The sequence below is a fragment of the Halichoerus grypus genome, chromosome 3 (genome assembly GCF_964656455.1).
Source record: "Halichoerus grypus chromosome 3, mHalGry1.hap1.1, whole genome shotgun sequence".
Lineage (NCBI taxonomy): Eukaryota > Metazoa > Chordata > Mammalia > Carnivora > Phocidae > Halichoerus > Halichoerus grypus.
In genome coordinates, this window is record NC_135714.1 from 87,975,539 (window position 1) to 87,993,441 (window position 17,903).

Sequence of the window (17,903 nt, forward strand, 5' to 3'; positions counted from 1 at the left end):
CTTGGACCATCTTTTTTCTCTATATCACTCACTGCCGGGGTGATCTTACCCAGTCTTGCCATGTTAAATAACATCTATATTGATGATTCCCAAATAAATACTCTTAGTCTATTTTGACCATATTTTTACTGGTCACTTAACACCTCAGTTGGAATCTAATGTCCAAAACCAAATTCCAGATATTTCCCTCCAAGTTCTCCTATAGCCTTCTCAACTTAAATTAATCACAATACCATTTTTCAAGTTCCTCAAGCCAAAATCTTGATGTCATCCTTGACTCTTCCTTTTTTTCTATCTCATACCCTATATCCAGTCCCTCAGTAAATCCTTTGGGCTCTGCCTTCAACATACATCCAGAATGCAGCAGCTTCTCCTCCCATTACCTTGTCTATACCTGTATCTGGTTTCTTTTCATTTCCTATAATGGCCTAATACCTAGTCAACATTTCAAATCTCCCTTCCCTGACTTACTTTTCTTTTCTTTTCTTTTTAAGATTTTATTTCTTTATTTGACAGAGGGAGCACAAGCAGGAGGAGTGGCAGAGGATGAGGGAGAAGCAGACTCCCCACTGAGCAGGGAGCTTGAAGTGGAACTGGATTCCAGGACCCTGGGATCATGACCTGAGCTGAAGGCAGACACTTAACCGACTGAGCCACCCAGGCGCCCCCTTGCCTTATTTTTCTCCTTTGCCTTTGTTTCTAACAAACTGTACATAATACTTATTTACCTTTCTTTATTGTCCATCTGAACTCAAGGCGTGGGAGGGGGCAGGGATTCTGGTCTCTTATTCACTGATATATCCTCAGCATTTAGAATGCTGCCTGCAAGGAGTAGCTGCAAGAATGAACGATTCTTGTTTCTCCTCCATGGTCTAAGGAGGCATGCGCATGTAGTGTTTCAGGGTCTGAACCTAGAAATGGCACACATCACTACCATTTATATTTTCTTAGGGAGGCTTAGCTAATGGTCATATCTAGCTCTATGGGGGTTTGGAAATGGCACTTTTCGCTTGTAAGCTATGCGCCCACCTAGAACTCTATAGTTTAGAAAAGGGTGGAACAGAATTTGGTGAGCAGCTGATAGTCTCCACCTTACCTGTTATTTACACAACTCATTTGTGTCCAGAATGACAACCAAACCCACTTTGGAGTCCCAGAGGTAAATTACAGGCTGAAGGTAGACCAGGCTGTTCAATAGTGTGCAAACCCAAGAGTATTTTATAAACCATTGATCACTAGTTTGCTCCTTAAAGCATGGCTGAGGCAAATTCCATTTGAAAGTCTCTGCCAAGTCCCAGATATTCTTACTAATTGCTTCAGACAGAAACTGCCCAGAACACACAGACCATATTTTTAGACTTTTATTATTTTATTGCTCAGAGCAACCTGCAAATTTTTGCAGAAATAATATTGAGAATCAAGGGAAAAAAGAAACCCCTTAAATAGTATAATGAAAGAAACTTGTTACTGAGTTTCCTGTTCTTATCTCCTCAATTTCTAGAACTCCTGAAATAAAACAACGGATTCAGTTTCCTCCTTCTAATAGATTATAGCAATCTATGAAATGACCTTCAGAGTACTGAATGATGTAGAAGCAGGGGTGTGGAAAAGCTACAATCCAAAGTCCAAGCATAGATCTTTGCAGGAAACATAATCTCAGGTGTTGAAATTAATCCTCGCAGATTAATTGTAGCCTCGCAGTAACATTACTGTGCTTTATCTAAAGTTAAGAAACTCTTAAGTCCTTTTCAGTCTTACAGAATTACTTAACTGAAGCTAATTCCTACAGTTAGCAAGTAGAATTTATGTTGTTATGCATCAGAATATAAACATAATACAAACACACACACAAAAAATTTGTTAATGAGGCCTACTCTTTCAGCAAATGAAATGTATTACGTATCTGAAGATAACCATGGTTCACATCAAAAAGGTTTATTATTGCCTCACTGCAAGAATTCATGATATTTTAAGCAGTGAGTTTGTTCCTCTGCCAAAGAATCCAAAGAAACCATTTCAGATGAATACCCTTTCCTCCGGTTTTCACTGTGTCCCATGAAGGGTGTTCAAATAAAGGCAGCTGGTGGGAGCAAGGCAGGAAGACGGGGCCTCTCAATTGTACATGTAAAACGAATAGCTCAATTGCTATAGCTAAAAAATCAGCTTCCAGATTTTTTCTTCAAGTCCTTCCCTTTTAAATAACTAAAAGAATTTTGGATTTCATCGGATTTACAATTTATTAACATATGTAAAACATTAACGTGTAGGATATACAAAGTAGATTTATAGTTACTATTGTAGAAGTTTCTTTTTTTGATTATGGCTATCTCAGAAACTCTCAGTTTATTGAAGTTATATATGTTGATGCTCTCAGCATTTACTTATTTTTATTTTTAAGGACTTCACAACTTCTTGTTTGGAGATTATAAAGAATCTTCATATAGGGGCACCTGCATGGCTCAGTCATTAAGTGTCTGCCTTCGGCTCAGGTCACGGTCCCGGGGACCTGGGATCGAGCCCTGCATCGGGCTCCCTGCTCAGTGGGAAACCTGCTTCTCCCTCTCCCACTCCCCTTGCTTGTGTTCCCTCTCTCACTGTGTCTCTCTCTGTCAAAAAAATAAATAAGATTTAAAAAAAAAAAAAAAGAATCTTCATATAAAGTGAGACAATAAAACAAAGAAATTAAATAGCATTTTCCATTTTAATAATACTTAAATATACCTTAACTATAACACCAAACAAAGCACCAACACAAATTGTAAAAGCAGAAGGGATCTCTATGCAATGCTAAATAAAACAGTGATTAGTGATGAACACTTTCCTTCTTTACCAGCACTTCTCAAATACTAATTAATAAATCATTGGACCAACTCTTTTAGGAATCATTCCTTAAAATATTAGCATGTTACCTAAATGGGTCCTTAAGTTTCTTGAAAACTAAGTAACTGCAAAGAAAAATTAATTTTCTAACAACTAAATTGTGGTATAAATTTTGGGAATCACTTGGGCTCTAAATGGTAATCTGAATTTTACCCTTTCACCTTTGAGTCATGTTCACGGCTGAGAAGTGCTCATTTCTCTTGCACTCTAGTATGGAATCTCTGGAGTTTCAAAATGGAACTCAATGGGGGTGCCTGGGTGGCTCAGTTAAGTAGCCAGCTCTTACTTTCACTCAGGTCATGATCTCAGGGTCCTGGGATGGAGCCCGTGTCAGGCTCTGCACTCAGCGGGGAGTCTGCTTGAGGATTCTCTCTCTCCCTCTCCCTCTGTCCCCCCCCCACTTCTGTGCATGTTCTCTCTCTCAAATAAATAAATCTTTTAAAAAAATAAAATGGGGCTTAATGGACAATCAAGAATTAGTAATGATGAAGCATTTATGTAATACTGAGTCTGTATTGTGCATATCACATTTTATGGGTAGACTGCCTAGTCAAGCTGGCTATATCCACTTTTCATGGTCCAAGACTAGCTTGGGAATAAGATTGGCCCGCTGTGTTTTCTCGAAGGCCAACTGCACAATCCTGTGGCATATAGGACTTGATAAATATTTGTTCAAACCTCATTCTGCTCAGTTCTGTGGATCCAGCCCCCATCTGCCAAAGGCTTTAGAATCATTTTTCTTTGTGACCATACTTCTAGTTGTCAAGTAGGTTATTATCACTTTCCCATTTCTCTTAAGATTATGCAAATGAAACAGGAACATGAAATTATTTTTCTATGGAGTAAGGCACATAATAAGCTAAGCATTGGTTCAGGTTTACTGCCTTAGGACTAGAGGCTGTCGGTCATCTATCGAGCAGTGTATGGAGTTCATACATACTGTGCAATCCTAGCACTTTTTTGTCCTTATTCTCAATCTTCTGAAACAATTAGTCCATTGCCTCTCCAACCCATTCAGATTCATTCTGTAGCAGTCATGGTTGTCATCTCTAATATTTACTTAAAACCAAGAATTTATTATTCTTCTGACCTAATACATCTGTAAACAATAGGTCATATATTTTATGTGATAGTTTATAAATAATGCTTTTAGACAACAGCTTCCTTTTTTAATATTTGATGGTTGAACTCATAAAAACATAACTTGAAATGATAATCCTTTCCTCTACTAATCCATAGGTTTTCCCTGATTCGTTGGGGTTGTAGGTTTTGACACATAATTTTACATATGCTTCCCACACACCAAATTGAAAAGAAAAAGCAATCACTTCCCAGGTGAAATGCAAAACATGTTGAATCACATACTTACAAAAAACATCTTATAAAGTACATGCTCCTTGGGATTATTGTTGGGATCTTAATCAAAAACAAAAATCCCAGCTCAGATTTTGCAAATGTGGGCAGCATCACAAGCATTCTTCGGAGTGTTAAAGATTTGCAGCTTGGTATTTTTTGGTTACTCTTTCCTAAGAAACATACAGGAAAAAATTTTTTCAGGCTTAAGAGAAGGGTCAGTGAGTGAGTTACTTAAACTCCCTTTTAATTCTTGAGCTGACAGGTGGGAGGGAGCATCTTGCAAGGAGAGGTTCTGTTAGAGCAGGATGTTGGTGGAACAACTGCCTTCAGACTCACCTCTCAGCAGGGACCCTCTCTGTTTACCGGCTCCTCCTTCCTGAAAGTCTACCCATGTGCTCATGGCATTTGAGCTTTGTGGGAGATCCAGTCAACATGAAGAATTTTCCTGCATGATTGCATACCCTTCTCACAACCTTGATAAAGCACTATCACCATCATTGATAATCTACGTAATATGCTATGAAATGTGACATTGTTTCTCTGGTATCATACCCAAGGTCACACTCCAATCCCTATAACACACACACACACACACACACACACACACTGCTAAGAAACACTATCATTTGGGTCAGTAGCTATAGTATCCCCCAATCCATTTGCCCACTGCAGGTCACTGACAACCACACTCCATCCTTAGGATAAAATCACAAATGCTCAACATGGCCTACAAAATCATGAATGGCATGTTCTCTGCCTATCTCCAGCTTCAAGTCATACCCATCTCTGTCTCAGGCACCACATGACAACCACCCTGGCTTGCTTTCGTTCTTCAAAAGGGCCAGACATTCCCCACAAGACCTTTGCTGTTCTTTCAGCCCAGGGTACTTTCCATCTTCCCAGCACTCATCTCCCATCCCTTACACACACGTAAGCACATGTCCTCTCTCTCTCTCTTTCTCTCTCTCTGTCTCTGCTAACTTCAACTCCAGCCTTCAACTCTCAGATTAATGTACTCAAAATATGGTGGTCTTCCCCAACCCCCAAATTTAATTTAGGCTCTTCTATAACAATGCCTCAAAGTATCCCATACTTCTCTTTTAAAACACATATCATGGGACACCTGGGTGGCTCAGTCGATTAAGCATCTGCCTTCAGCTCAGGTCATGATCTCAGGGTCCTGGGATCGAGTCCCACATCGGGCTCCTTGCTCAGTGGGGATCCTGCTTCTCCCTCTGCCTCTGCCACTTCCCTTGCTTGTGCTCTCTCTCTCTGTCAAATAAATAAATAAAATCTTTTTTAAAAATTTAAAAATAAATAAATAAATAAATCACATATCACTATTTGAAAATATGTATTTATTTTTATGACTTGGTTTTAAAGGGTTTTTGTTTTTTTTTTCTTTCTCACTAGGCTAATAGCAAACACCATCAAGGTAATCTGGGTCTCTCTCCTCTGGAATCCTTGCAACTAGCATGTAGCAAACAATAAATAAATATTCTTTGAAAGAATGCACTTTGCTTCCACATTACATGCCAGGAAGAAAGGTTTCAGAACATTGGCCAACCATTTTCCCGATTCTAGGTCCCTGCCCTATGATGAAGCTATTGGAAAGGGCCAGGATATGCCTTTTAATTGTCATAGAGCCAGCTCGTGCCCAGAGATTGTTATCCAGCCCTGGTCATTCAATCATCCTTCAGAAGAACAACTAGCTCATTCCCTGACTGGTGCTAGCCGGAGGACGCTGGGTCCAGGTGGCCACAAAGTCCCTGTGCATGATAGTCAGAGGCTATCTGCATGCTTCCCTCGGGTACAATCCACACAGATTGTACACTTTCCCACTTTCTCCTGGACATCTTCCACCACTTGCACAATTAGAAGACATTCAATCACTTCCAGCAGCTGTTTGTATGTCTTCAAATGCTAGGGAAAGCTAAGGAATGTTATTTTTGCATGCCTCAACTCCAATGGTCACATGCTATCGAGCCTGAACTCCAAGGAGACCACTTCCTAGAAGTGCCAAGTCTAATCCCTTATCCACGGAGTTCTGTGACTAGGGGAGCTTAAGGTACATGCCACTACTTGTTTGCAGGACAGCTATTGCCTCAAGACCATGGGGAAGCCGTGGCTGAAGCATGTTCAAGCCAGCAATGTCACTGGCCCTGATATTGGACATGTGCAGCCCCATCTCATGCTCTTCTGTCCACATCATGATATGAAGAGACTGCTGCTTAGTTATAAAGGACACAGTCTCATGACGGGAACTTGGTGGTCCTCTCTAGGCAGTCATCTATGAAGATGAGCATAATCCTACCGCCATTGGTAGTAATAACTCCCAGTGCTGGGCAGGCACCGGGTCACACGCATGCTCTCCACAGCTGATCTCTGACCCCTGGCTGTAGCCACACCAGAGACAGCCCTTGGCATCCAGTAAGGCCATGAGCATGACTAGTAGCCGTTACGAATAAATTATCGTTAGAAATTCTTGCTCTAAGCCAGCTGACTTTACATTTCTTGGGCCATTTGTTTTAAGTGTAGTTCCCTTGCAGTCCCTAATAGGTCTTGGCCATACATAATTTATGGCTTCTATTTTAAAAGTGCTATCAGAAATCAATAAGAATATAAACACACCACTGTTATAAATGTCCTCACAGCAACTGCCATCCCGTGCCATGCTATTCTTCTCACAGAGGTAACTAGGACAGTTGATGCCCTTTTTATATTAGGTGTTTCGCTCAGTTTGAGCCACCACTGAATGAAGTATCAGCTAGTGTTAAGGAAGAGCACTCTGCCCTGAGACTTTTAACTCAGGATGAGTCATTTAAAGCATAGTTCGAACCCAGCAACACTGTAGCAGTTGAAGTTTCAATGTATTAACGAATGTATACCGTATAGCTCACGTTGGGATACTTTTCCAACCAGCAAACCTAATTAAATCACTACCACGCAAATCACTTTTTGACATTTATTGAAGTCTTTGACTGTATTATATGTACTTTGCAGTTTAACACCAAAGTGTGATCATTGCTTTCTTACTGGATGACCAATACCTTCGTTGAGATATTCAATAAACATTTATTAAATGCCTACTATGTGCCAGTCACCATGCCAGGTATTGGTGTTACCCAATGAATAAGTCGTATTCCTGCCTTCGAGGTGTTTCTTGTCTACTCTGTTTCCATATTTAAATTCTTCCCCGAACTCTGGAAGATGGGCAATAGGTCTCATTCATCTCTACATTCTAAGTATGCCGCTGAGTGCCTGGCACACAGTAGGTAGACAATAATGTTTGTTATTCAAGTTATTCAATGAATAAACTAATAAATAAATGAATGACTAAATTAAGAAAGAGAAGCTACTGAACAAATATTTGAAGCCCTAGGCCTGCCAGAAACCACCAGACCGGGGTGCCTGGGTGGCTCAGTTGGTTAAGCGACTCCCTTCGGCTCAGGTCATGATCCTGGAGTCCCAGGATCAAGTCCCGCAAGGGGCTCCCTGCTCAGCGGGGAGTCTGCTTCTGCTTCTGACCCTCTCTCCTCTCGTGTTCTCTCTCTCATTCTCAGATGAATAAATAAAATCTTAAAAAAAGAAAGAAAGAAAACCAGAACAAGAAGGAATATCCATTTTTTCTCTCTTGAGTTTAGAAAACAGAAGAGACATACTCTTTGCCACCATTCCTACCATTTGGCCCCCACCCAGCCTCCAGTACCTATTTTACCATGAATACGTTGTTTCCCCTTGCTCTATAGGAACAAATTGTCTAGAATAACAGAAGGACCAGGGTGTTGGGTTTATAAACAGCTAATTAGCCAGGGCTTCCTTCCCCTTCCATTTCCCAAAGTAAGTCACAAGGTCAGTTGCCATTAGATTTTCATTTGAGATTCTTCTAATATGTGAGTTTCCTTCTGTGAATTAATTAGACCCAGCCTGTGCTTCGGGGGCTCCAGGAATCAGGTGCTTGATAGGAAGTAGAATGTAACACAAAGGTCAGTCAACACCTTGCATTCTAAAATCCACTATATAAAGGAACTTCAGGTTTGAATGGGACACCAGATAGCCTGTTTCTCTACTGACAATGACTGAGAGTCACCTTATTCCACTGAGTCTAGAAAGAGCCCATGCAAGTGATCACTCAGCTGGTTGCCTGAAGATACTAAGGCACCAGCACTGAGCACCTGGCCCTGGACACTTCTATGAAGAGACCCAAGGAGAAACTGGGCTTTCTCAGTTTAAACTCTGGGGAAAGTTCTTGGTAATGATAAAAAATTGTCAACATAATGTCTCTTCTCTGAATATAGATCATTAGCCTAGACGTTTTTGTTTCTGGGGGTGAAGCAATTACAATTCATAAATCATTTTACTTTCAAGACTGTAATATCTGTGTGGATCAGAAAAATCCTCAAAGGATTCTTTGGCAAAAAATTACTCATTTATTTAACTAAAAACTTATCTGCAAGGTGACAGCGAATTAGATGAGTGCAGACCAGTTCCTGTTCTAGAGGGTCTCACAACAAGGGAGAGAATAATTCCAAATGAATCGAGTACTGTGGAAGAACTTACACAAACCTCTCTCAGGGCAAAAGGATAAGAGCAAATGTCCTCTGTTTCAAGCAGAGGAGGATATATAGCTCAGTTCTTAAAAGTGCAAGCTTGGAAGACAGATTGCCCCAACCCACAGCCCACCATCAGGCCCCACAGGGCATGAGAATTGAGTGAGTCAATACGAGTCAAGCACTTTGTAAGCATTTACCACTTGCCAGCTCCTCTCTCTGGACTAAAATGCCTGGTTTTAGGGCGCCTGGGTGGCTCAGTCAGTTAAGCGGCTGCCTTCAGCTCAGGTCATGATCCTGGGGTCCTGGGATGGAGCCCCACATCTGGCTCCCCGCTCAGTGGAGAGCCTGCTTCTCCCTCTCCCTCTGCCTGCCACTCTGTCTACTTGTGCTCTCTATCTGTCGAATAAATAAATAAAATCTTTAAAAAAATAAAAAATAGGGGCACCTGGGTGGCTCAGTCATTATGCGTCTGCCTTCGGCTCAGGTCATGATCTCAGGGTCCTGGGATCGAGCCCCACATCGGGCTCCCCGCTCCACGGGAAGCCTGCTTCTCCTTCTCCCACTCCCCCTGCTTGTGTTCCCTCTCTCGCTGTGTCTCTCTGTCAAATACATGAATAAAATCTTTAAAAATAAATAAATAAATAAATAATAAAATAAATAAATAAATAAAATGCCTAGCTTGTTCTATACATTGCTATTTGAAACACTATCTGCCCCATGTATAACTCCACTTTTTTCCATTATCGAATAGCCATCCCTTCCCCCAAAACTTTATTAAAAATCTAAATACATATTGTTGTTGTGCATTAGCTGCTAAAGGTTGTTTCTAAGACTAATGAGGATATTGCCAAAAAAAAAAAATCAGGCCTGAAAGAACGTAGGTCCCAAGGGCAGAGCCAATTGAGGTGGCCCCAAGTGCAACACCAAGGAGTACTCAGGTCTTCCAGTGTCTAGGTAACGAGTGTTTTCTTCAGTACACACAGGTATACTCTTGAGCCCCAGGAGAGATGGAACTAACAAATTTTAAGGCAGGACCACAAGCAGTTCCAAAAGACCTATTTAATCCCAAAGTTATCCTTGAGCTACATCTTGGGGGTGGGAGGGACATTTTCCTCCCTACTTCTTCATTTTCCCTATTGGGATAAGGGTAAATTTCTAAATTCCAGCCCTAGGAAGAGAGAAAGGACTTGCATCACTTCTGGATTCTCTTCTGGATTCCCAAACAAGGAGAAATTATATCTCTGATTGGTGATGTGGAGAAGAAGTCTCAGAACTTACCTTCAGTCCCTTTTCCTCTATTTTAGACACCTGGTCTCAGGATGTTATGGGTTGAATCATGCCCCATAAAAAAGATACGTCAAAGTCCTAACCCCACCCCACCCCAACCCCACCACCTCAGAATGTGACCTTATTTGGAAATAGGGTCTGGGGCACCTTGGGTGGCTCAGTCATTATAAGCGTCTGCCTTCAGCTCAGGTCGTGATCCCAGGGTCCTGGGATTGAGCCCCATGTCGGGCTCCCTGCTCCATGGGAAGCCTGCTTCTCCCTCTCCCACTCCCCCTGCTTGTGTTCCCTCTCTCGCTGTGCCTCTGTCAAATAAATAAGATCTTTAAAAAAAAAAGGAAATAGGGTCTAGGTTACAGAGATAATCTAGTTAAAATGAGGGCCTTAGTGTGGTTTCTAACCCAGCATGACCGTGTCTCTATAAAAGGGGAAATTTAGGCACAGAGACAGACACACATAGAGGGAAGTCCACAGCAAGAGAAACGGAGAATGCCATGTGAGGATGAAGGCAGAGGTGGGAATTACGTTGCCACGAGCCAGGGAACATCGGGGCTGCCAGAAACTGGAGGATGCATGGAAGGATTCTTACCCCCTATAGGTTTCAGAGGGACTGTGGTCCTGCCAATACCTTGATTTTAGACTTCTAGCCTCCAGAACTGTAAGATGTAAATTTTTGTTGCTCTGTTGCTCATTTGTGATACTTTGTTAAGTAGCCCCAGCAAACTAATACACCAAGACAAGCACTTTCCCTGCTCACTCTGCCCCTACAAAGAAAGACTGCCTGTCCATCCTGGCCTCTGACTGAGACGCTTGAATCAAAATGGGTGAAGTGGGGTGGGTAAGGCAGGGAGGTGGTGGATCATATTAGCAAACCCATCAACATGCCTCCTTCTCTAAACGGCTTTTATTGGTAGCAAAGCCAACAGTTAGATCAGTATCTTATCTCTCAGTTGTTGGATTTGAAGTACAGAGGCCTGGTTTTCTAACCTAAATTCCACATCTAGGCGGAGGCACATAGTTTGCATGTATTAACTCACTTAACCTTCACAGCAGCCCTATAAGGGTATGTCCTATTATTATGCCCATTTTATTTTTTTTATTTTATGTTTTTTTTTTATTTATTTGACACAGATAGAGAGCACAAGCAGGGGAGCACGGAGGGAGAGGGAGAAGCAGGCTCTCTGCTGAGCAAGGAGCCCGATGCAGGGCTCCATCCCAGGACCCTGGGATCATGACCTGAGCCGAAGGCAGACGCTTAACCGACTGAGCCACCCAGGCACCCCTATTATGCCCATTTTATAGATGAGAAAGTTTAGGCAACAAGAAGTCAAGTAGTTTACCAAGGACAATGAATGCTGAGGATTGGGTTGTAGGCAGCCTGGGGCCAGACTATATCCTCTCTGCCTCTGCAAAGGCCACATTCTGAGAGTAAGCCACTAAATAATCCATTAAAAAGGGATCTCGTGGTCGATTATATGAAGAGAACTCTGGATAAAGAAAAGTAAACATTTCTTTAGTCTCTCCTGATCTTCTCAGAGCTTTTACAATGCCAATGTGCTTTATGACTCTTTTTCAGGATATGGAGTTCAGCATTTGGCCACAGAGCACTGAATTTTCAAGAAGCATCTCTTGGGGTTAATGTTCTGAGGAACACCAGTTTGGGAAACATGGAGAGACTACTTTGGTGGGGGAGATACTCTTTGGTTTGGATACAGATAAAGGATTTTTTGTAATTTCTATATATCAGTGAAAACACTAAGAAATTCCTTCACTTAAATTTTACAAAGAGTTATATATGAGTTTTCATAGGTAAGGCTGGGCCACTCAGGGGCTGAAGCTGACACATACCCAAGCCATTGCAGTAAGGGACAGTGGAGCTGCTGTAACAAAGAAACCAAGCAAGGTCAGCAGAAGACAAGGCTACATCTCCGAGGGGGAGAGAGAGATCGTGGACGAGTTGGAGTTTGAGCAGGACTTGAAGGATAGGCAATTATTTTGGATTAACTACTTTAGGCCTAAATCAGTTCTACTCCAGGAGGGGGTCAGAAACCCTGGAGACTCTGGAGGTCAGTTATGATCCTAAAGTTTGTACAGGGGCAGTATTCCCACAGCTAAGCAAAGATCACAGACTGGCAGCCCCTCAGAGGGGCTCTTGTTTGACAAGCACAGTGCGGCTGGTATGTGTAGGTATATATGTAGGGACGCACTCCTCCCTCTTATCCATCGTGTCGCTGTTCAGAGTTCCAGTTCCCCACGTTCAACAGTGGTCTGAAAGGAGATGATCCTCCTTCTGACATCATCAGAAGGTCAATAGTAGCCTAATGCTGTGTCACCACAAACTACATCCTTCACCTCCCTTGATCTCATCACATAGGTGTTTGATCATCTCACGTCATCACAAGAAGGGTAAGTAAAGATATTTTGAGAGAGAGACCACATTCACATAACTTTTATAGCAGTGTGTTGTTGTAATTGTTCTATTTTATCATTAGTTACTGTTGTGAATCTCTTACTGTGCCTAATCTATAAATTAAACTTTATCATAAGTATGTATGTGTAGGAGAAAACATAGTATATATCGGGCTCGGTGCTATCCATGATTGCAGGCATCCACTTGGGGTCTTGGAAGGTATCCCCCATGGATAAGGGGGATTATCATTGAAAAGTAGGTTCAATTTAATACATGGACTCTTGGGTCCCAACATCAATCCATTTTACTTACCTGCCTGGTCCTTGAAGTCGTCTGAGTCTCCTTCTTCTAGGCTGGTGTGGCCACGTGTCACAGCTAAAAGATGCAGGGCCTCTACTCCTCTACTAACGTGTCAGTATGACAAAATCATGGAAAACCTGAGAGCTGGGTCTCTGTTGGGCAATACCTATGAAATATCCCTCTGGAAATGGTTGGCTGATTCTTCCCAAGTTGGTTATCACAACCTCCCTCCAGAATGAATTCCCACCCCCGGGCAGTGGCACCTACCTGTGCTTAGCCCTGCCTATAGGGCATTTGAGTTCAGTAATTTTTATAATGGATTATATTACATTAAACTCGGCAGATCTGTCATTCTTTTAAATATGCTGGGAACAGGAGAAGCATAGGATGCCAAATAATTGAAAATGTAATCTTTAAAAATCATTAGATAATGATCTGTAGGCCAGGGAAGTCATTTCCCTTTGGGGTTTTTTAGGTTTGTTTTGAAATCTTTTATAGTTTTGATTGTTCTTCTAAAGTAGTATGGTAGTTTCATTAATGTTCAGAAAGTAAACAGTGTATGTTTACAACATGCTGTTATGGTTATAGGCACTGGAGTGCAATAAAATGGATGCTTACATAGGTACCCTTGTGGAGCTGTGACCACAAGAAGTATTCTCTGCCTCTTCATAAGTATGGCCACACAGGGTCCGGACAAAGATACCAACAGAAAGCTTTTGCGAGCCTCTCCTCACCTTTTGTCTCAAGAGGGACAGAGTTGGGAAATCACTCTTTTTACTTCCCCTGTGGAATTCAGCCCTCACCACTTGAAGCTATGCGACACACGGAACTGGTTTTTCTTTCCTCTTGCACGAGGCATCTTCCTAGTGAGGACACTGATTCTGAGAGATCACAGGATTCCGCAGAGCAGTGCCACCGAAATGCCCTGACTGCTTCTTACCTTGCCCGCTGGGCATTCCTCCCTCCGAGGGGGCACCCAGCCCCAGGTGGTGAGACCTGGGCTGAGCAGCTGAGCGGGGCTGCTCACAGGCTAGTGAGACCCCCCTCTCCCTTTGTGGATATCTTGTGTGAGCCTCCCTCTCCCAGGGTGGGAAAATGTACGTGCAAACTTCGCTGAAAGAGGCCATAAGCTTGTTTTTTTTTTTTTTTTAAGATTTTATATTTATTTGACAGAGAGAGAGACAGCGAGAGAGGGAACACAAGCAGGGGGAGTGGGAGAGGGAGAAGCAGGCTTCCTGCTGAGCAGGGAGCCCGATGCGGGGCTCCATCCCAGGACCCCAGAATCATGACCTGAGCCGAAGAGAGACACTCAAGGACTGAGCCACCCAGGTGCCCCGAGGCCATATGTTTGAACGTTTATAAGTGAATGGACAACCATGAGCTGGGAAGGGTGGGGCAGGAAACTTTGCTTTTCCTTATAAACCCTGCACTATTTGATTTGTGAACTATTATTACTTTAATTTCTTTTTTAAATTTAATTTAATTTTATTATGTTATGTTAGTCACCGTACAATATGACTTTAATTTCTAAAAAATGTTTAAGTCCACCCTTGAATACTGGAGCTGTAGCAAACATACCTTTGTTCCCCTTTGGGGGCTCTTTGTTTCCCTAAAGAGCTTTCCACACTTCCCAACCCCCTTCTCACCTTTCATTCAATGTATTTTAAAAAGTTATAATGTATAACTGATTTTTATCCAGTACATAATACAGTTTTTTAAATATCCAGCTAGTACTAAAAGGCTTTAGTGAAAACTAACACTCCAATGCCCAGTCCACAATCCTACCCCCCACCCCACTCGCAGTGGAAACCAAGTTCAACTTTTATGTTGTTTCTACTAGTAATTATTTATGTATTGTAAAATTATACGATTACACCACTGTTTATTGATCTATTTTAAGCATTTCCTATATACTTCCTGTTACAGGAGTTAAAGCAAGTCATGAGAGATGTACACACACACACACACATATCCATCCCTTTCCTTCTTCATCCTCTCAGTATAGCTTTATTATAATTTTTGGCTGTCAGCAGTCATTTACATTACTATAACCAGGAAATATTCACTGTTCAACCCAAGTTGCACATAATGAATATTTCCTTTTCATACATTTTCTTTTTTTCCTGGAGTCAAAACTGCCATTTCTTAGCTTCCCGTATGTCTACCATTTATTTTGTTCTAAATGCTTTCCAAAGATCTGCTGAATCTCTTTGAATAATTCTTCCCAAACATTTGAACACATCCATTCCATTTTTCCACCTAGAGACCTCCCTCCCAAAGCCCTCTGTCTTCTGTTCTGGTTGGGAGAGGTTGGCTGTCCCCTAGAACGGCTCGGGGCATGACAACCTCTTCACTCTTCTCTTCTGTTGGATCCCCTTGAATTTATCATGGTCATCCCACCATGATAAACAGATCCCAAAATGTATTAAAAGACTATATTTGGAGATAGGGCTTTTAGGAGGTAATTAAGGTTAAATGAGGTGGTAAGGGTGGGGTCCTAATTGGATAAGCTTGGTACCTCATAAGAAGAGGAAGAGAAAGAAATCCTTCTCTCTACCATGTGAGGACACAACTAGCAGGAAGAGGGCTCTCACCAGATTTCCCAGCTTCCAAAACTGTGAGAAATAAATAAATGTTTAAGCCACTCAGTCTATGGCATTTGGTTATAGTGTCTGAGAAAACTAAGGCAGTACCTTTTCACTGGGTGAATCTGAAAAGATCAGTATTTGTCAGTCTTTTCCTAGGGTTAATTTAGGTTCTCCAGAGAAGAATCCTCCAATCTGCTTTCCAGTCTATTGACAGAATTCTGGGAATGTAGTAGGGGAAGGGAGTCCAAGGACTATAATTCAGCATGAAAATTTTCATTCTGTCCTCATGCTTACAACTCCATGCCTTGTCCTGTCCTTTCACTGAAGTGGGTGTCCTAAAGGCAAGAGTCTCTCTCTAATCTGGTTTCTCCAGAGAATACAAATCCTTGAGCAGGGTGGGGGCATGTGGGAATATAGTCCTCTGGCTGGGTCATGTAAGGAAGGGGATCAGGGAGCTCAATCATTGTATAAAAACTTTCAGCCAACATCTCTGTTTTCATCCAGGCACTCACGTCCACCTTCTGAAGTACCTGCTGGATCCAAATGCAGAACATCTAAAGAGCTCTACAGGACAAACTGACTTGTTTCTCATCAAAATTCCTCAACCCTCCCACTGCTCCCAGGTACCTAGGTGTATATCCACATGCCCTTTAAGTCAAGTCAGCTTTACTTCGTTTGCTTTCCATCTTCCAAAAATGTGTTGACATTGCCTTATTTGCTGTTGCCTCCTTTCCCATTAATTTTGACCTCGTGGGTTATTATCTCTTGTTGTTCCTCTTTTCTTATTTGGTGGAAATGTATTAAGATATAGTCCCCCCTTATATCCTCAAGCCCTCTGGCAAACTCCACCTTAGTTTCCATCTCCCCAGAAACTGTCCTTTTTTTTTTTTCAAAGATTTTATTTATTTATTTGACAGAGAGAGACACAGTGAGAGAGGGAACACAAGCAGGGGGAGTGGGGGAGGGAGAAGCAGGCTTCCCGTGGAGCAGGGAGCGCGATGCAGGGCTCGATCCCAGGACCATGACCCAAGCCGAAGGCAGACGCTCAACGACTTAGCCACCCAGGCGCCCCTCCCCAGAAATTGTCCTTACCAAGGTCAGCAAATATCTCTATGATTGCCAGTGTGGTGGAGGCTCTTCTCAACGTATCTTACCGAGCTACCCAGTAGGAGATGACACTGTTGATCCCTGTCTCCTTCACGCGGCACTCCTCTTCAGACATCTGCTGGTTTTCTCCCACATTACTGCTTCTAATCACCTGCCTCCTTTATTGGTTTCTCCATCCTCCATCTCTACTTGAGGACAAAATGTTGGAGTTTCCCAGGTGTTAATATCAGAACTTTTCTTTCCTAGTCGTGACTTTCCCTTGGGTAATTTCATCAAATTCTCATTGGTTTAACTATTTTCCACTCCCAGATTAATATTTCCAGACTTCACCTCTCCTCTGATCTACAGACTCATCTATCCATCTGCCTATTTTATATCTCTCACACACGCACAAATCTTACCCCTCATCTCTGCAGGCCGACATCCCTAGTCAACAACCATTGTCTCTTGTCTCTAAAAAAAAAGATAGCAACCAAGTCAAATAAAGTTCTGGCATCAAATTCATGACAATTACTAGGGGTCTCCTGCATGGCCACCAACAGCAGCAGGGACATATCTTTTGATGATTGGGGGAGGGGCCCTCACTCTTGCCTTCATATGCTCCAAGTCATTATCCTCCAAAAAGAAAAATTTTTCCCATTAATTCAAATTTCTTCTATTTTATAAAGAGGAAAAAAAAATGCTGAGATGATCATTTAAAACAATTCACTGTGGCAGAAACCACCAAAACAATGCAGAAATCAGAAGAAACAGCAATAAAATTTTCCATTTGGGGAAGGGAGAAAAGCACAAGTAGGAAAGCATTCCTTTGCTTTTTTTCTCTCTGCCACCCAAGTTCTATTTGTACTTGACAAGGCCAAACTAAACTTTTTGCCTTGTTAGGAACTGCAAGGATTTTCCATTCTTTTTTTTTCCCCCTCCCTAGACCACAGCAGTCCTCTTCCAGTATAGTTGGTTGACTTCAACTTCTCACCATAATTCCATTGGATTTCTCTCCCCATTTTCTCTAGAGAATGTGATTTGAGTACATATTTCAGTGCAAAAGAAAAAGGAAATTTTAGCTGATTTTTTTTTTAAATCACTGATTACTACTCAGTGAAATCAGGATGGTGCCAGTTAAAAAATAATTCTTTCTTTTAGAATTATTTTCATTTTGTAGGAACTGTGCATTCAGTTGTTGGTGCTGTGAAATACTTCATGGGAGCAGTCCTAAGACTAACGAACTGCCTTATTAAATGGTGGCCTCAATTTGCTTTGCTTTATTGACTCTTTCATTCATTTCCTTAATATTTCTGCTCATGCAAAGGAAAAACAGGGCAGTGGTTAAGAGTGTAGTGGTTCTGAAGCCAGCTGCTTAGGTTTAAATCCCAGCCTGGCTACTTGGCTATGTGACCATGGGCACATCACTTAACCTTTATCCCTCAG

At 41.9% G+C, this 17,903-nt stretch overlaps 1 long non-coding RNA gene across 2 annotated transcripts in view; it reads left to right on the forward strand.

Annotated features, from left to right (window-relative positions):
- The window catches only part of LOC118553040 (uncharacterized), a 65,070-nt gene extending 47,543 nt beyond the window's left edge, over positions 1-17,527 (forward strand). For both annotated transcript variants that reach the window (XR_004925793.2, XR_013446426.1), the window contains 2 exons: positions 12,315-12,479; positions 15,876-17,527. This is a non-coding gene — a long non-coding RNA (uncharacterized LOC118553040). The remainder of the gene's footprint in view (positions 1-12,314; positions 12,480-15,875) is intronic.
- The last annotated feature ends 376 nt before the right edge of the window (positions 17,528-17,903 follow it).